The sequence below is a fragment of the Lissotriton vulgaris genome, chromosome 8, assembly GCF_964263255.1.
Source record: "Lissotriton vulgaris chromosome 8, aLisVul1.2, whole genome shotgun sequence".
NCBI lineage: Eukaryota > Metazoa > Chordata > Amphibia > Caudata > Salamandridae > Lissotriton > Lissotriton vulgaris.
The window spans coordinates 1,011,783,255-1,011,805,181 of NC_141696.1; positions in this window are offsets into that span (position 1 = coordinate 1,011,783,255).

Below are 21,927 nucleotides of genomic sequence, written 5' to 3' on the forward strand. Positions count from 1 at the left end.
GGTTTGATGGGGATTTTTAGCGTTTAGGATGGGTTTAAGATTTTGGTGGCAAGGGATTTTGTAGGGTTTAAGTTAAGTATGGGTTTTTGTCTCACAAGGGAATTTTTAAGGTTTATTGTGGGTGTGGGATTTTGGGGGCAAGGGAAATTTTATGGTTTAGGGTGGGTATGAGTTTTTGGGTGATAATGGATTTTTTGGGTTTAGGGCGGTTATGGGTTTTTGGATTCTAAGTTGTGCCTTAGGGTTGATGATGGGTTTGGGGTTTTTTGGTGCCAAGGGAATATTGGGGGTTTAGGATGGGTATGGGATTTTAGGTGGTAAGGTTTTTTTATGGTTTAGGGTGAGTATAGGTTTTTGGGTAGCAAGGTATATTTTATTGTTTATAGTGAATATAGGTTTTTGTGTGACAAAGGATTTTTCAGGGTTAGGGTGGGTATGAGTTTTTGGATCGTAAGGGATTTCTTAGGGCTTAGGGTGGGTATGGGTTTTTTGCGTGGCAAGGGAATATTAAGGGGCTCATTATGATAATGGGCGGATCGCCACTGCCCGTATGGCGGTGGCGATCCACCCGCCAAAAACCACCGCCCGCCTCTAACTTCCCCCGCCACATTTCCATGGCAGGGGGGACCCCAGCGAACGGGAATTCTGTCCGCCGGTTTTCCACAGGTAGGCAATCCACCCGATTGCCTACAGGGTGGAAAAGCAGTTTGTATGGTGGCAGTGTCTGGTAGACACCGTCATCCATATTTGTATGCAGGCTGGGATATGCCTTTCCGTGGAGGCAACGCCACCACGGAAAGGCAGGCAGTTTTTAACACTGGGGGCCCGTAGGGGGCAGGCAAGCTAGTGATAAATCCTGCTTATTGGTGAAAACAGAGTTAGAAAAAACACTTTTAGAAGTGGGTATTTCTGTGCGCTTATGAGTTTTTGCGCCTGCCTGATGTGTATTGACCATTTGGTTTTGACTGACAGAGAAGGGATGTGCATTCACTCTAGTCCATGGGGTAGTTGAGGTGTGTCCTACCCTGCGTGGGTGACTCAGTGCTAGGCTGAATAGACCTTTCCTGAATTTAGAGTGGCAGGGGGAGTTTTCCTTGCACCTGAATAGGCCTGGTCTTCATTTGGTGTGGTGGTAGGAGTTGCACATGCACCTGAAAAGGTCTGTGCCTACCTTCCACAATAATGGCTCCACCCCCTGTGGTGTGTCTGGGGCCAAGGCTTTCAATATGAACGGCAGTGTTGTGCACTTCTAATATGTGGTTGAAGTTCCCTCAGAACAAAGACTTTGGCACTATAAATACAGGGGCTATGACCCCATGAAAATAAAAAAACACTATGTGGGGCACGTACCCAATGACTGCTGTGTGCCAGGAGGAACCGCCGTTTGTGAATACCTTCTTGTGAAACTAACCTGCTGGGTGGCTGAAGTGACTGCCTCTCTGCTAAGGGACCTTCCGTGCTAGCCAGCCTGTGCCCTGTTCTCTGCCCCAGTGTCTCCAGGGACGAGGTAGTGCTTGCCTCCCTGTTTGCTAATAGCGCGTGGTAAGCGTTTTCAATTCTGTTGCCCAAGGAGTTGGCTGTGCTAACCCCATACAGGAGCGCTTTTACCCTGCAGCATGGGCAGCACAGCTCCCTCATCTAGGGCCTGAACATTGAGAAGGAGGAGGTGAACGGAACAAAACGCTCTCCCTCTCGTATTGCTTGCCTTTGTTTATGTGGGCCAGCAGCCGGGGCTCTGCTACATGGCTGCGAGGCCATGCCCAAGCAGCAAGGAATATCAGCCCGGGAGTTCCCTTGGATGTCAGAAGATGTGGCCCAGCCACACCTGGAAGTGACCAGAGCCTCACGTGCCCATTCAGATGCTTCCACACGCAGCCGATGTGAGACCCTAGGTGGCCGACGTGAGCCCCTGGGTGCGGGCATTGCTAAGGAAGGCAAGAGCCTCCCAGCTGCACCAGGCCGCTTGCAGCGAAACATGAAGAGATTCGTACCCATGCCACACTACGGAGCTGTACCGGAGGCATTTGGCTCCCCTTGGCTTCTGGCCCCATTGTTGTGAATAGTGGGGGCAGGTAGACCCATCACGCTAGATAGTGCGAGCACCCAGGGATAGTGTGCTCGCACCAACAAACAGACCTCCCACTGGGCTGATCTCCAGGAGTAAAATCCTTTGGTGTTTCCTTACCCCGCAGATCACCCCTGTACTTCCGTCATTCCCCTGCTTCTATGGAAACCGGTAGTGTTTCCTTGCAGAGAGTGCAGGCCAGTGGCCCTATCACACTGGTGAGCACAAGCACCCATAGACTGTGCTCTCTCCCTGTCGTGCAGGCAGGAGATCTTTTGGCGTTTTCTTGCCCGTAGGGCGTCTCTGTAATTCCTGGCATTTTCTCTGTTTCTACGGGAACCAGTGGAGCATTTTCATGTAGAAGGAGGCAGGGGGATGTAGAGGGGATGTAGTTGGATGTTAACAAAGTTGGAAGCAACTATCTTAAAAGATTGCCCTGTCAGACTGGTGACACCGGCTCAAGCGGAAACATGTTTAACTAATCGTTATTGTCTTGATTGCATTAACTGTAATGTTAGGCCTTATTTTTTCAGTGTGGTGTTCACTTATAAGTATTTACTAAAGTTCACTAACATTGTTAATTATGACAATTATCCAATTGGCAAAAGTACTGTATGACTTTATGTGATGTCATGACAAAGTGCCTAGTGGCACAGTGATTTATGTGATTGTGGTCTAACTTTTTAAAAATAAATAATACAAAAGATATTTTTATGTAAACTTGTGTGGAGTCGCTTTTTATGGTGTGCCTAAATTGTCACTGTTGTGTGAGTTCGTTGTGCAAACGCTTTAGACATTGCCTCTGGGATAAGCCTGACTGCTCTGCCAGGGGTTGTCTTTGATGTGTTACTATCTTACCCTGACTAGACTGATGGGTTCTGTCCTACCATACCTGCATACTCTAGCCAACCAGAAACACCATGTCAAACAACTGGAATACTAAAAATAAAATGATAATACGGTCCATTATTATCATTTCTTTTTTTCCATTGCCCTGCTTTAAAGCAGTGGGGCGACGCTCTTCCACCTTACTGGAGCAGCTGCCACTGTTGAAGTGGCTACATTAGTTTGCTAAACCACTAGATTATGACTATCTATTTAAATCTTCATAAAACCTATAATCACAGACATCACTGTGGAGCCATACTATCTCTGTGGGGACTTGAACAAGTCCATAATCACACACTATCTCAGTGGGGTCATGGATATCGATATAATCAATCAAACACAACCTTTGTGGGGAATTGAACCAGACTGTCATCACACACTATTTCTGCGGGGACTGTGGTAACGCTATAATCACACACCAACTCTGTGAGGACCTGGATATTTCTATAAATACACACTATCACTGTGGGGAGCTTGACATCTCTATAATTATAGACTATCTCTGTGGGGACCTAGAACCCCTATAATCACACACTATCTCTGTGGGGACCTGCCATCCCCATAAACACACACTATCTCTGTGGGGACCTGGGCATCAATATAACCAATCAAACACTTTCTTTGAGTAATTGAACATAACTATCATCACATATATCTTTATGGGGATCTGCCATCCCTATAAACACACAGTATTTCTATGGGGACCTGCCATCCCCATAAACAGACACTATCTCTGTGGGGCCCTGCCTCCATATAAACACACACTATCTCTGTGGGGACCCGGTTTCCCTGTAGTCACACACTATCTCTGTGAGGACCTGGGCATCCCTATAATCACACACTATCTCTGTGGGGACCTGGGCATCCTTATAATCACACACTATCTCTGTGGGGACCTGGACATCACTATAATCACACACTATATCTGTGGGGACCTGGGCATCAATAATAATCAATCAAGCGCTATCTTTTAGTAATTGAACATGAATTTCATCACACATATCTCTATGGGGACCTGGCATGTCTATAATTACACTCTATCTCTGTGGGGACGGGGGTTCATATACTTTAACTTTATGAAATTGAATATGACTCATCACATACTATCTCTTCAGGGACATCAACATGTATATCATAACAGACTGTCTTTAGAGGGACTGGAACTTTACATGCATCACACACTTTCTCTATAGGTCAATAATCACCACCTTAGTGGGCCTCCCTAATCATGCACTATCGCTTTGGGGACCTAAGATTCAGTATAATCACAACATATCTCAACATCACTTGAACATGACTGTAACTACACACTACCTGAGCAGGCACCTAGGCATCATTATAATCACATACTACCTCTGCAGGAGCCTGAGCATGACTGTTATAACAGCAAGCACCTCAGCATCATTGTTATAACACTCTCTATGTGGGGCCCTGAACATGACTGTAATCACATACTATCTCTGCGGAGATGTAACATAACAATAATCACACACTATCTCTGAGGGGACTTGAACATGAATATAATCACACATTTTGTCAACGGGATCTTGAGAGTGACTATAATTAAGCGCTATACGAATTCTGAATGAATGTCAGAATGACTCATCGTACACTTTCTCTACAACACTTGAACAACACTATCATAATACTCTCTATGTGGGACTTTAATATGGTTATAATCACACACTATCTCTGTGGGGGTCCGGGCATTCCTATAGTAACACACTATCTCAGTGGCGACTGGAACATGACTATTATCACACACTATCTCTGTGGGGACTTGAACATTACTATGACCACACACTATCTCTGTGGGGACTTGAACATTACTATGATCACACACTATCTCTGTGGGGACTTGAACGTGAATATGATCACACTATCTCTGTGGGGACTTGAACATTACTATGATCACACACTATCTATGTGGGGACTTGAACGTGAATATGATCACACACTATCTCTGTGGGGACTTGAACATGGCTATAATACCACACTATCTCTGTGGAGACCTGGGCATTCCTATAATCACAAACTATTTCTGTGGGACGTGTGCATTACTGTAATAGTGTTATTTCTGCATGAACTGCAGCATGACTATCATCGTACACCAAAACCACAATATCTGTAGGGACTTGGGCATCAATCTAATCATGCAATATCTCTGTGGGGGCATGAAAATTATCATCATCATACACTTACTCTGTCAGCTCTAGAATATTATTATAATATCATGCCATCTCTTTGGGGACTATTAATGCACAGCCATACGTAGATGGTGCCAATTGGTGAGGTTGATGAAAAACAACTAGGTGGTCAGTTGGAAACTTGGTTTTGCCCTCTGACCCCATTGCAGGATCTTAACCCTCTAAATTAATGTAACTATGTGTTGTTTTCATATTACTTAATGTTTGTGTGCACTCAGTAATAGGCTAAACATCTGTGAATCCCTGTTCATGCACTTTATATATAAGATCATTTTGTACTGTAAAATGCATTATTAGACAAATCTCTGTTCTAGGTGCAACTAGGACATAGTGACCTATTCAAATTTGACAAACGTATCATGTTGTGTATGTATGGCACTGAAAAATAGCATTTATCTATTAGATAATTAGTGTATTCAATCAGAAATGAGAATTATTGAGTAGGTCCCCACAAGGATGGTAACACATGTCCAAGTCCCCACAATGATGGTTCTGTGCGCGTGACTAAATAACAACATATTTGTAAAATTGAAGCAGGATCCTGTATTATGAATTTTTTCTTAACATGTTTCTGTTATTGGTATATTTTTAAAACATTGGGAAGGGTTAGTCCCCACAAGGCTGGTGAAAACACATAGTCCCCACAAGGATGGTAACACGTGTATGTGTGTGTGTGTGTGTGTGTCTGTTGTTATGGGGAAGTAAATCAGAGTTTAGCTTTTGGAACGTATTCTCAATTCTTCTATTATCAAAATTTTGTTCATTGAACGTGTTCCCAAATCTTCTATTTCTTTTTTTACAGGAGCCATCACTGGGTGTCTCATGGCAAATTACATGAACTGAGACCCAGAGCAATTCATTTACTTCATGTTTTAATTGTGTTTGCATTACTAATCTCAACATCAACAAAGAAATAAAAATGATTACATTTTGCAGATGCGGAGTTTTTGCTCTGTTGATTTGAAAGATTGGCTTACTTATTAATCTGCAAAAACTAATTTAAGATATTTTACATTCCCAGAACAATGAAGCCAATAAAACATATTTAATTAACAGTGATCTAGCAAAGGTCAGAGTGTATTAAACATGTCAACAAAGAGCAAGCTAAATAACCTATTCGAAGCCAATTCCCCAAACAGATGTAAAAATGAAATTCATTGCTAAATTTAGATATAACTCTTCCTAACCTGCGACTCCACCACCTACCGACGTTATGCACTACAAATCCACACTGAGCCGTATGCTTATTCAAGAAAGAAAAAAAACATTTTGCAGTGTAAATGTTCCACTCATTGCTTGCGTTATCCATCCAATTGTGTCCTACTGTTATTCCATTTGCTTTTTTTGTTTTAATCAAAAGTGCTTTCACTCTAATATAAAAGTAACTAATTGCCTTTATGTCATTGAAGAGAACGTCTGATTAAGGGACATACATAAGAGTTAGGTATGTTGGATTAAGAATCATGCTGCTTACTCAATATCTTAAATTCCTTTCTAAGATATTGTTGTGCAAACGGTAGGGCACAGAAAACATACTTGTCCATTTAAAAATGGCAATTAGGGCAGCATTTGTTGATGTTAATAAATTTTTTGGGGTAATGTCGATGGTCTTTAAGGGTGGTAATATTTGAATTGTGATATTGGGATGTAAGAGACCATTTCCATGGTAAAAGTTCAAAACCTTTGTTTTTCACAATGTTACAAAATAGATTTACAAGATTATTATTTTCTTTTCTCATTCAATGCTCCAAATCTTGGAAAGGTATCCCAAGCACACTAAGTGCAGCACAGTTAAAACGAGGAAAAAATTAAGATAAATAATTATGGGGCATCTTAGCAAAGGCAATATCGCCGCTTTAGCAGGACTTTTTCCCGCTAATGCGGCGATATTTTTTTCGCCCTATTATCAAGCTGTCGCTAACAGCAGTTAGCGATAGCTTTTAGGGGATAGCTACAGGTTTGGGGCCCGCTTTGCATGTCAGTGATATTTATAGCTAATAACACGCAAAGGGGGCGTACCCAAACTGTTAGCGACTGAAAACAGACGCTAACACAGCTATCACCCATTAGCCAAAGCGTTGCTGCATTATCTGAAAGGCTGGGTCCAAATACTAAGCCAAGCCCACATTGGCTTTTTGGCTCATAGCTTTAGGCACTTGGAAACTTTGTATACTATCAAAAATGTTTCAGACCATGTAAGATTTTTTCAATTTTTTTTCCAGGCCTTCAATAGGGTTTATATAGTGCATCACTGTACATGATTCAATATTTTGAAATTAGACTCAACCGAGTTGAAATTTTTGGTAAATCTACATTCTAATGCATAGGCCCTCATTCATTTTCTCAAAAGACAGGGAGGTCTCCTTTTGGGTCCAATCAGGGACAAGGAGTAGTAAGGCAGAAGAAATAAAGGGAAGTCCCTATATAGCCATAGAGTTGGAAAATGGAAAACCTACTGAATAGTAGAGGGGGTATTCACACTTTCTGTGTACAAACCATAACCACATGAATAATAAATCACAAAAATGGATAGAGTCAGATAAAAAACGATGTGAAATAATATATCTAGAAAAATTGTACAATTTATTCAAAAGATAATACAATCATAAAACAATTTATTTAAAAAGAATTTTTACAAAACAATTTTTGTGCTATTAGGACCAGTTAACAATGTGACAACTCACATGAAGAACATTTAAAATAATTGTTACAAGGTTGTCAATGGAGCGTTTCGGTTTTATGATAAGACCTTCATCTGGACAAGGTTCTAATTCAGAAAGAATGGTGAGTTCTGTGGAATAATAAAAAAAGGTTAACTAGGACAGAACTCTATGCAGATTTTTTGATTGATTACTGTTAAAGGGGACTTCAAGTCACTAACGAACCAGGAATTTTTATTAATAACAAAAAATTCATAGAGAATTGGACCCACGTGGCCAACCGTTGCAGCCGTGAATGGATGCTCTTGATAATTGAAACTGCAACTGACATCCTTAATATAGAAAGACAGGAAATAAAAGAGATGGAAAAGAAATTAGAGGAGAGTACAGGCCTTGAGGATGCTAAAAAGAAGCTTGAAGATATCCAAAACGATGTTAATGGATACAGGGATTATCTTTTTAATAAAAAAAGCAACAAACTAAAGAAGGATATACCAAAATACAACACAGAACATGTCTACCCCTACCTCCAAAAAGATTACTATGAGCGCCCGAGGGAGGTCTATCAAAACCGTAGACCTTGGCAACAAAACCAGGGCAGGAATTTTCAAAAAAAGAAAGTTAGATTTTTCGATTCTTCTTACACGAGCTCAGACTCGGAAACAGAAACAACAGGAGAAGGACGGAATCAAAACCCAAAAGACAAAGAGGTCTTGATGGGACCAGGGAAAGATTCTTTGTCTTTTATAGAACAGCGTCAACATTTTGGCCAACAGCGAGGCAGAACGAGGGGGAGAGGGAATTATATCCCTCAACCTTACTACAATCACAGATATCAAACTAGGAGTCAGAAAACCTCGGGTACATAAATGAGGCGCCCATTATTAATTTATCTGACGTCAACCTCACTGAAATTGAGACTCAAGTATTAGAAATAGTCCTAGGTTTTGCTATAGCTTCCCCCATAGACAGATTCAATTTAGAGAGGGACCTCCAGGCATTTTTTAGGAAGGTAAGACTACAAACCTTCCTTGAGGATAAAGAAATGAGACCTTCCTCAAATAAATAAGGTTTAAAGCCCAAATCCACATGGACCCCTCAAATTGGCCAGATAAATAAGGATATTGAGGCATTTGAGAGAGTAGTAGAAAAGGGGATATCCGATCTCTTAGATCAAAAGAATTGGATCGATTTTAATCTTAAGCTGGAAGAAAAAGTGGCACTCTAGAAATTACAAAATTGTCACACTCTTACCATCAAGCCCGCGGACAAAGGCTGTAGTATTGTGAGTATGTCCACAGTGCAATACAATGAAACAATTAATTTACTATTAGCCAATAGAGATCACTATCAGAGAGTGAAAAGGGAGGACTGGCTAGTTCTTAAAAATAAGGTTAAAATAATGTTAGACCAGGCTCAAGAAGATGCAGTCATTTGTAATGACGAATATAGATTCCTTTTGAATAACAATCCAGTAGTACCTGCACTGTATGGACTTCCCAAAGTGCACAAAAATCCTGATGATCCCCCGATGAGTCCAATAGTCTCAAGCATTGGTTCGTTGGCAGAACCATTAGGTAAATATGCGGACATTTTTTTGCAACCACATGTAATAACCCAGAAAGCTTATGTAAAAGATACAAGCGATATAATTCAAAAAGTTGAAGGGGTCGCATTCAATTTTGAGACTCAATTTTTCGTGACCCTCGATATTGAGGCACTTTACAGTAATACACCACAAGACAGCACAATAGAAATGGTAGAATCCCTTCTATCGAGGACTGATAGAGATCTGAACGCACATGAAATTTTTATCATAGATTGTGTCACTTTAGTTTTAAAAAATAATATTTTTTATGTTTAATAAAGATTATTTTAAACAAATAAAAGGCACGAGCATGGGTGCAACTTGCGCTCCCAGTCTAGCCTGTCTATACGTAGCGAGATTTGAGGACACCCATATATTTATTTCTTTGGCCCCTTTTTATGAAAATATATCTGGATGGTCACGATATATTGATGATGTCTTTTTTATTTGGACCGGCCCTGAAGAGTCATTAAATGATTTTATCTCATGGCTCAATCTGAGGGATGATAACCTCAAATTCACTTCACATTATGATAAACATCAATGTGAGTTTCTGGATATCACCATCAAACATGATTAGAGTAAACTCCAAGTAGAGCTCTTTACAAAGAAAACAGACCGTAACACTATGTTACATTATAAGAGCTTCCATCCACCATGACTGAAGGAAAATATTCCCTTTGGTCAGTTTTTAAGACTTAAGCGTAATTGCACACAAATGTCAGACTTAAAGAAACATGCGAAGATCTTATCTGAAAAATTCATCATCAGAGGCTATCCGAAACGCATGGTAAAGCATGCTTACAAAAGATCCAAGTATTTTAACAGAAACAATTTATTTCAAACAAAACGAAATGGAACTCAAAAAGAAAAAACACTCATTTTTGTAACTAACCACAGCTCGGTCAGAAATAAGATCAAGAACACAATAAACAGGCACTAGCATTTAGTAACCACTCAAAAACAAGAAAAACTTCCTAAACCTATGCTTGCGTTTAGATGCAAACAGACAATAAGAAATAGCTTGGTACATACCTATAGAGAAGCAGTTTCTGAATCTCAAACAAGTATTGATAATGCCCCATTGCCCACTGGAATGGTTCCGTGCTGCAACTGCTCAAATTGTGCATTGGTGATTAAAGGGGAATGCATTGACCATAACAAGAGCAAACATAAGGTCAAGACTTTCATTTACTGCAGGTCCAAAAATGTAATCTACATGATTAAAAGTCCATGCAACATGGCCTACGTGGGCGAAACCTCTCGGGAAGTTCGCCTACGAATAAACGAGCACAAATCATCAATCCGCACCATGAAAAAAGGTGCTCCTTTAACCGAACATTGGCAGGAGGCTCAACACACAATAAATGACCTAACGTGTTGTGGGCTAGAAACAATTTATATTAATGCCAGAGGTGGAGACATAGACCTTAAACGCAAAAAACGCAAGCAATTTTTTACGTCACGATTCAATACAGTAATAAAGGGACTAAATACAAAAGAAGACTGGGAACGGATTCTGTAATCGTAAAGTTATAGAAATAGTAAGATAAATATATATTGTTCACTTGCATCCGAAACTGTATTAAAATATGTATTGCTCATATATAATGCAATGTAATCTGGAAAACTGAGTCAGTTAGATAATACGTTGAGGGACCACACATGTGACCACAGTGGAGATACTGCAAAGTCTGGTGAATTGCAGTTAAAGTAATGAACCGCCATAAGTTTTTATCAAGTTATCATGTTGATAAAATCTATAGCATGTTTTCCACCAATATAGATTTATTTACGTACGTACAGGGAGATTGTTATTCGTATCATTAAAACTAATCGCGAGATCGGTAGAATAATCTACTCCAGTAATTCGAGGTTATAAATCTAGTGTAAAACAAATCACTTTACTCAGGTGAGCGGCTCTGTAATTTTATAAAAACATGCAGAACATCAAAGAAATATAATCTAGATCGAATATTTAACTTATATCAAAATAAGAGAAATAGGTCTTGAGATCTCGTGAGCTCTGAAAAATAAAACTACCCCAGTAGTCCAAGCGGAACTACTGCAGTAGTTCGAGCATAGGAAGTATCACGTGATCGGGACTTGAAAGTTTGTAAATTTATATGAAAAAAGTGAACACTGTTTTAACACAAATATTACGAAAATAATTAGGAAATAGAATTTAGTTATAGCCCAAATCACGTAGACATCACCCCCGCGAAGAGGCATCCACCATAGAAGTCACTGGAAGTGTAAAAAACTACCCGAGTAGTTCTTCCTTGACGATTTGTCGCAGGCCATGACGCAATAATTAGCTGGAATCATTTACAGCTGAAATGAGTTCTAGATATATAAACACGCCAATTTAGTGCCCTAAACATATCCTGAACATGAAGTGAGTCAAGAGGAGCAGGGAGGCCGACGAAACGCTTCAAGGTAAGGCGAGAGGCACGGCACTTTATGAATAAGATAAAAAAACTTGCGTTAATAAATTGTCAGTTACGAGGAACAGAGTGCATTATAAATTTGACTAAGCTTAGTAGGGAATGTAATTTGGAATAAACAAAAACTGAGTATTAAGTTGTAGAAATGGATATATCTTTATACAGCCGAAGGAGTGGGAAATACCCTACAAAAAATTATTTTAAATGTTCTTCATAAAATATACAGAGATGACCATACTAGACACCACAATGATCACTAATTGCGATCATGGATTTAGAGAAATATTGGATTAAGATAGTCTGTTAGTGGCAGCAAGCACGCATAGGTAATAGTCAACTTAAAGCATTAAATTACCGAATGCAATGTAGCGATAACGTTTTGTGTAGAAAGGTAAAAGACCAGAAAGTTAGAAGAAAAACTTCGGGTCCAATGAAGTAACAAATTATTGATAGGTAGTGGCCATATAATAGTGTTTAATCATCGTAGTTTAGATGAAAGGAGCAAAGCCTTTCTCTTGTAGAACTGTATAAACTATCAAATCAGCCTAACAAAATAGTTATTTTCCATCACTGGCACTAAAAGAGCAAAAAAATGATTTTATCTTGTAGAGCTCGACAAATTAAAAACGCAGCTCATGGAAAATATGACGTGTATTACGCTAATCAATTAAAGCGGTTGATGAACGGCACAGATATCATTGCATCCAGCCACTCGCTGTATTTTCTCATTTATTTTTCCATATTAGTGGGTAAGTGAAGTCTTTTTGTATTTATAACCTCGCATCAATAAACACACAGGAAGTGTTATTAACAAAAGAATCGATCTCTTCTTGTTGTTCCCATCAGGATTATTTTTATCATTTACACAAAATCGGTGGCTCCCTTGATTCATAAAGAACATCCTCATTCAAAGAAGGTAAAAAGGATATTTTGTAGCATATATAAATGAAGCTAATCTAGAGAATATCTAGCAAGTTCATACTGATTCCTTTCTAAATTTAGATGCGTACACTATCTATGAAGAAAATAGTGATGAAATTCAGAGGAAGAAGTTGATTATATAACTAACCTGTGTGGTGGTAATTTGGAACCATCTACGAGTTACAGATAGCAAAAGGTAACTAAAGTCTGTACCTCAGTTGTAAATTGTGGAAATCAATCTTGTAGATATTCCCCACCTAGACCCAATTGAAAGACTTGGTCCAGCTATTCCTTTACATTATTAGTTCAACACAAGGCACATTGAAGTTAACAAAGATGTGTTCTTTAGTTAATTTTCCCTCTAGAAGTGCTATTCCTAGTTAGAGTATTTCATTGCCAATGCCCCTTCATTGCCTATGCCCTTCCAATACCAGTACCACATGTGTAATGAATGAAAAGAAGATTTGATTGTGCCAAAAATCTATTGACCTTTCTAACTGTATGTTGTAATCATGCTATTGATGTACTTTGTAAAAAAAGATGAATCAGTAATTGTTTCTAACTGTATGTTTCTTTCTGAATTAGAACCTTGTCCTGATGAAGGTCTTATCATAAAACCGAAACGCTGCGTCGACAACCTTGTAACAATTATTTTAAATGTTCTTCATGTGAATTGTTCCATTTTTAACTGGTCCTAATGGCACAAAAATTGTTTTGTAAAAATGATTTTTAAAGAAATTGTTTTATGATTGTAATATCTTTTGAATAAATTGTACAATTTTTCTATATACATTATTTCACATCGTTTTTTATCTGACTCTATCCATTTTTGTGATTTATTATTCATGTGGTTATGGTTTGTACACAAAAAGTGTGAATACCCCCTCTACTATTCAGTAGGCGTTCCATTTTCCAACTTTATGGCTAGATAGGAACTTCCCTTTATTTCTTCTGCCTCATTCATCTTCAACAAAGAGGAATTTTGTGTCAGTGAAACATGGCTTGAAACTTTTTTGATTGACTTTTTTATCTGATGTGTCACGCCTTTTTTTGTCAGTTGATGATTTGATCGCAAAAATTGATAGCACCCTCCAGCTGTATCCTGCTATGTTAATCTTTCTCTTCTGCTTTTCCAAACTCCAAAGTGCTTGAAAAGACTAATAGATGTTACAGTTGTCCATGCAAAAGCATACGTATTAACTATATTTTTTTTTTAAAGCAGTGGCCACAAAATATTGGTGTTAACCAGTCATTGGAAAACTTTTCCTAAATGGAGTCCGATTGAAGGAGGTCTTTCTGGGAATGCTTTTATCTTTGAATGGGGGCTGGCTCTTCATAAACGATCAGCATATGAACGCATTTGGTTTGTCTTTTAAAGTATATCACATTTCTGAGAAAAGCTTCTTCACATCCATAATGAGATTCTATGTGGGTCATACCTCCCTGCTTGCTTTCTATGTGGATAACAGTTCAACATAGAAACTTTTGGAAGGATTTCCCTTAACTGAAAGATCATTCGCAAGCTAAGGGAGCATTTCCCATCACTGTAAATAAACTCAAGGCCTATCCCACCAGGATTGCACCGAAATCTGCAACTCCAACACTGGAGGGGTCCCATGAATTTACATAACTCCCTCCAAGTATTTCCCATCAGCCCTGAACGTGTTGCAGTTTGATTTTAAGGATTTTGGGGGTACTGGGAAAAAAACTACTTTAGGTGCCCTTGTCCCTAACAGCTTCGCATTTTATTATCCCTTTTCTTCTAATTCAAGCCCCATGATGTCAATCAATATTGTATAATACATTAAAAGTTGAGTGGAGAAATAGACGGATGTGAGATAGAGAGAATGTTCACTTTCCCAGCAAGCCTCTTGGAAGGCTTGGCCCCTGGGCAATTTTTCACTTTGCCAATGCCTTAAAACATCTCTGATTTGTGATATTCACTATGAGCTTGGATTGTAGTCTCTCAAAAATGGGCACATTGATATCTCTGTGAGTATAAAACTGAAAAACTTTTAAAAACAGGATTCCCTGCTCTACCAAGCCTTTTTGAAGCAGTCCGGATCAAAGCAAAGAATCTTGGCATCTTGTAAAAGTCCGCTCAGCAGTGAACGTAATTGCAAAATCGGAGTTTCAAGAGTACTTGATCGTGCAACCACATCAAATCTAATGATTCTGAAAAGGCTCTATAGAAAAAAAAGCTATGATATATAAATTCTGAGCCGATGAAGATTTCTATTTTCCAAGACTTTAAGGCTTGCGGTAAGCACCATACTTGATATGATTATATACTAGCCCATTGAGCTCCTGAGAAAAGTTATGTACTTTTTGGAAGTAGAGGTCTGGTAGGGAAAGTTATAGCTTTAAAGCTAAGCCATTTAAAGCTAGTGAAGTTAAAGCAAACTGTGATGAGCAGTATAAAAATATGGAGAATAAGTCCTCAAGAGTCTCGTACCAATGAAGCTCCTCTTCATGTTATGCTAAACTGTCCATTTTAAGGCCATGTTTGTAATAGTATGCTGTCTTGGCTAAATGTAAATGTAAAAGTATGCTGTCTTAGCTGCCCTTCCAAGTGAGGAAAGCTGAGCTTGAGGAATGGACATGGGTAAATAATGGCAACACACATATGCACTGGTTCATGGTGTGTTGTTTATTAAATATGATTTTTAGATGCACACAAAATCGGAGTGATGCTTGAAACTGATGTTGTTTTCGTAATAGTTTTAATTTCTGTACTAAGAGCCAGCTGTATTAAGATTTGGTACCTTACCTACAAAACAGTCACCAAATGTGTGCCGTCTTTTGGGAACTGATCAAATCAAAAGCACTGGACATGAACGTTGGCTGCAATTCTTGATTTTGGTCTCTCTGGGGTAAGGAAAAATCCTTCTTGATACCTCTGTGCCTTTCCACTAAATGAATTACATGTGAAAGACATGTGTCCGCAGGAGGCTCTCAATCTGGAGAAAATTCCAGTGGCATAAAAAGCTCCAGAAAGTTGGAATCTGGAGACTGAAGTTTCTGAGGGCCAACAAAGGGGGAAGTTGCAGATGGGCCCAGAATGAAGATTGATCCAGTTCTCCAATGTAAACATCAGGGATAAAAAAAGAGTAAAGAGCCAAAGAATTTTCTGGAAAATATGGTGGCTGAATTATGATGCATTGAAAGGAAGGAAAGGCTGCCCTTACATAGTGAACCTACATGAAGAGGAAATGAGAACAAAAGAATTGGGGAAAGGGGTTTTAAGCACAATTGCACCTATCCTGTGTACTGCCTAGTTCGTTCTTTTTTTATGGTGCTTCGGATCGGAGATTCTATTCCCCTAAATCTCCTAGAACAAAGAATTGTTCCGACATACAATTTTTAGCAATACTGATCCAGCACACAAACTGTTATTTTGTAAACATGTACAATAGTAATCAAAGTTCATGAATCACAATGGAGAAACATTCAGTAGCAGAATCTTGGATGTTTTTAGAAGTTCAATCTTTCTTTGGTTCTTCACAAATGCAGCCAACGCATTTCGTCCTCCACAGACTTCTTCACGGCAAATAGAATGAATTCTTCTTAGGACTAAATATAAATGTATTCTTCCATCCAGTCAAAGACAGTTATTTTAAAATTTCTTCTCTTTTTAAGTGAAAGACACTTCAATTTCACAACCAGGGTCACTCGGGTCAGATAGCCCAATGTGGCAGGAATTTGGAAAAGCAGTTTAAGCCGGCTCCATCGCGTGGCGTCTCCCGTTGTAGCGTCTCCAGTATTACTAAAAAATGAAGAGGAAATGACACAACAAATAGCTTGAGTATGGCCGTATTAGAATGAGAAGAGGAAATACAGAAAACTGTGCTCATCCATCTTGGAATTATAGGGTAGAAAATGGAAAACAAGGATTGGATTTTATGGGCCTAATTTAGATCGTTGGTGGGACTCCTATCTGCCCTCTGTTGTGGAGTTTACAACTACTCAGTCGAGCTAATGGATCTTTGCCCGCCGTATTTTGATGTTGACTTGCTGATCCTCTGTCCATGTTGACAGAGTGTTGTCCATCGTATAGGCTGCTTACTGCTGTCGACACTGTTGAATCCTCAGCTGGCTACTATTAGTCCATCTCCTTCAGGGTGGTGGGATTGTGCTGAGCCTATTTAGATTTCACAGATGTACTGGTGTTGTCCTACTGGTGAATTGCAGACGGAGGGATTCCGTCAGGGGATGTGTTCAACATTGAACTATTGATGTGCCTTTTGGATGGATGCTAGCATCACACACCTGATATGTTTAAGCTAATTGTTTACACCTGTATACCACACAATAAAACACAATACATTTCAGATCATGTTCCTTTGCCATTACACTTCAGCACAACATTGTTCCTGAGTGCTTTTTCAGTCAAGTCAGGTTTTGCTTTGCTTTCTTTCTTTCTTGTTCATTTTGTCTACTTTGTATTATCTTGAGAGTTATTACAATGATTTATGTTTATCATTTCATAACAGCATGGAGGTAAATCCAAATTTTTCTGAGGAATGATAGTCAATCATGGTGGATGAAATTATAAAAGTAGAACCACAATTGTGAGGTATTCAGCCTGCAAGTCTGGATGATGAGGAGCAAGCTGGTCCATCTGGTCTGTCTGGACAGACAGCTACGTTGAGTCTTACTTGGCCCACACCTACACCTCCCACCTCAGCTTTTACCACAATCCAGCCTCTGGATACCCCATTTCCTGTGTCCAAAGCAACACCATCCCAATCTTGTGACCCCCAATCCCGGCTGCTGTTGATGCACCACCACCACCAACCTCCACCTCCACTTCAACCAGGAACCAGTGGAATGGGCCATACTGGGTCCAAGGCACAGAGTAGTGGGGGTAGGGGTTATGGGACACAATAGGTCTGCCAGCAAAGTGATGCCACTTGGTCCCTTGTCATCTAGGCCACCAACAACCAAGTCGTAGGATTCTTTAATCAGTCACAGGACATGATGGAGCATGTCCCTACGAAGCACTGGGAGATAAAGCAATTGCAGAGGGGCACAATGTTCAGATAGAGCATCTTAACTCAGATGTAGGCTCCCTGACTGAGATGCTGCAGCATTGACTTACCCATATGTGCAGGGCTTTTCCAACAACATCTTCCCCTACCTGTAATCCAACAATATCTGGGGCTACTGCATCTGCCTCAGCCACAGAAAAGAATGCCCTGCCCAAAAAAATGTACACCTGCACCCACCTCAGTCCCTGCAACTGTGAATCCATCAGTACCCCCATAGAAGTGGACATTCATCCCGACCACCAGGAGAGGATGGCAAGACCACCATCACCAAAAAGAGACGTAGAACTTAATCTCCTCCAGTGTGTCTACCATTCACTCAGTGAACTATTTTTGGACTTTTTGATGGCAGTTGTATGTTGTACATTGCTTCCAAACAATTTGGGCTCTTCAGTAATAGTTTCGCTTACCATGATTAACTTTGAACATTTTTTGTTTGTTTTTTTGTTCCCATCCTGTTTACGTTTATTTGGTTTTGATTACTGAAATCCCCCCAAAATAATTCAAAGACTGGTGTTGTATTTCTTATCTCCATTTGTTCACTTTTGTTGGTTCATTCATACAGTTTACAAAGATTGGTTATTCATATACAAATTCCATGTAGGTAATCTTGTTCAGTATTCTTATTAATTAACAAAACAGAACAATAACCACAATTCAAAAACTAGTATTTCTCTAAATTTCAATAAAGATTTGTTCATCATATGTTTCAAAAAACATTAGAACCAATGCATAATCCAAAAACCTCTTGCAAAATTATCATTTACAGTTCCATTCCTGGACACAATGGAAGAATGGGATATGATGAAAAAAACGGATTAAATAGGTCAGCTCTTATTTATTTATTTCATCAGCTGGAGCCATATCTTCTGCCTCACTATAGGAATCCCACATCAATAACACCAATTGTCAAAATAATGGCAGCACTCCCTTTTGTGGCCACAGGATCATTCCAGTAAACTGTTGCAGTAACTGGTGGAATGTCACTTCCAACTTTAAGTGATGTTCTAAAAGACGTTATTTCTTCAATGATGAGACACATCAACAGCTTCATACAGTTAACACAAATTGTGGATTTTACCCATGTGAAGTAAGCTTTGGATGATTTGGGTGGCTTATCACATGTGATTAGAGCAACTTACCCAGCACGTATTGCCTTGGTGGCAACAATCAACAGAAAACAATATTAATGCAATCTCAACAAATACCATTTAATCATTGTGCAAGTTGTTTTTATAAAGGATGTGAACATCCAAAATGCGTATCTCTTTTTCACAGAATCAACCCATTTTCCCTTTGTAATTCGCAACAGTAGCATATAACAGCAAATGTCACAAATTGGAAATGTCCAAATAAACATCACCTGGTGAAGGAAGCTAAATCAGATTAAACAGCAAATGTCACAAATTGGAAATGTCCAAATAAACATCACCTGGTGAAGGAAGCTAAATCAGATTAAAACATAAAAAAATTGCTTTGTGTAACATGACAAAAGTGACACATTACAAATGTCAGATTGGGAGAGGCACTTTACCTAAAACCAATCATAGATAAACAATGTAAATAAACATAGTAGTCAATGTGTCAGAACGTAGATCAAAATACATCTGTTCCCTGGATTTACCTTCACTTGCACTTTCAGAAAAATATTTAGCACAGACGTTTAATCTAATTTCATTAAAAGTGGATTTTAAATGTCATGATAAGTGAATATACACTTACACTCATGTGAAGAAGTTGTCAATATCATCTAAGTCTAGTCCATCCCCTTCACCACTATCATCTTCATTTGGCATTTCAACATCCTCACCCAGTGGCTTCATCTGCAAAGTACAGGATGTTCAATCGCAGGGCTATGTCTCGTAGCATGCAGCATGTCATAGTAATTTTGCATAGCTTATTGGGTGGAGCCTAAAACGCCCACTCCACTGACCTACACGTTCTACTATGGGCCTCATTGAAAGGACTTCCCATGGCATTGTTGGATTTGTCAGTGGTGCTAACAACCATGGCTGGGTAGGATAATTTGAGTCTCCAATATAAAATGAAAAAAAACATTACAGATAATTTTTTACCAATAAACTTAAAAGCAACAAAAAAAGAAGAAACAGATTGTACTTAACAACAAGACAGGCCCTCTCAGGTCCATGTTGTGACATTTACAGGGGTAAGATAAGTTGGGTACTTCAAAGGAATCTTGTGTTGATAATGGAAAGCTTGCACAAAAGCTTGTGATGTACAAATTTTACTAGCAGACAACTTGCAAATTGATTTAATGAACTGTTTCTGATTGAAGTAGAGTTATTATATGTTGGATGGTGGCACCAAGGCAATATGTGTGCCATCAGTTGCTCCAACCACATAGGGTAGGTGATCCAGAGCATAAAAATCTCCCTTCACATTGGAAAATCCTCATTTGGTGGAAACTGTATGAAACTATTGATGCGGCTCAACAATGAAGAAATAACACCTTATTGCACAGCACTGAAAGTTGGTTGTGACAATCCACCAGATACTTCAACAGTTTAGTCGAATGATCCTGTGTTCACAAAACGGAGTACAGACATTAATTTCACTATTGGTGTTTGTGCATAGGGATTCATATTGTGAGGCAGAAGATCTCGCTCCAGCTGGTGACATAAATTAAGAATAGTTTGCCTATCTATTCAGAACTTTTTTTATTATATCCTGTTCTTTCATGGTGACAAGCTCTCGAAAAAGGTCTCAGAATTAACGCCTGTTGTCTCCTCACTCTCCCTGGGATCTTTTAAACATAAAACAGATTTAATTTAGTTCCCCCCCCCAAACATGTTTTACACAATTTAACACAACATGAATTGTTTTTAGTGATATTATTTACATGTCTATTTTTGGTAAAAATATATCTGTAAAAAATATTTTCTAAATGTATTATTTACACATTCTATTTCAAACATTTCAGCAACGGAAGAGTATACAAAACCATGCTAATATCGCATTTAACCACAGTAATACAGAATATTATACTCATCAAAACAAATTAATGATATTAACCTTTTGTGTACTAGCCACCATTTAGAGTGGTGGTGACCAGCTTCACATTCACATAATACCCTAATTCACAATCAAAAATGGTGTACGTTTGACCTTGCTACCAGGACATTTTCAATGAGATGGAAGTCGGAGAACGTTGACAGCTCAGTGGGTTTGAAATTCCATGACTGACAGAGCCATAGGCAAACATGTGTCAAAGCAATGTAGGAAAACCAATCGATGTGTCTTTTTCCGTTGATGATCTCGCATGTCATGTAGATGTACGCAGCATTTAAAAGAAAGCTCTCTTGCCTCTTAACAGTGCAACCAGCAACATCAATCTTATCGAAACGGACACAGATAGTTAACCATGACGTATTCAAGGGCACAATACCATGCCATAATTGTAACAATTGCCATGCCATAATTAAAGGGACCACGATTATTCATCCTCGACGAGGAACTCCTATACAACTGAAAGTAACAGCAACCTGTGACTCTATGAATTTAATCTATCTGCTCAAGTGCCCATGCAGACTGGTTTATGTGGGCAAAACCACAAGGAAGATTAAAACACGAGTAACGGAACACAAAAGTAATATAAGGACTAGAAATGAGAAATCAGCTATCGCTGCACACTTCAATGATCATAGACACAACATTTCTCAATTACAGTTCATGGTACTAGAAACCATCACCAACATTGGCAATCAAGATGTGAACAGAAGACTGTTGCAAAAAAAGACTCAATGGATATACAGACTTGACTCTTTGAAGCCCTATGGGCTCAATGACCGCTTGGAACTCTCGTGTTACCTGTGTACCTTACAACAAGTAGTGATATATTGTGACATTTTGAAATCTGTGTGAATATGTGTTTATTTCACCTAGTCCTACCGTTTTGTTCTGTTTTATTGATTCTGTTTTAATGATGCGGTTTAGGGATCACTCCGTTTTATTTATTAACATTGATCCGTCACATTTCCTTTGATATGCGGGACTGTCTTGTTCACTCTTTCATAATGACCGACATTATTCACATAAGTTCTGCCCCGTTACAAAATGGCCGAACCTATTTTCTTGACTGGCTA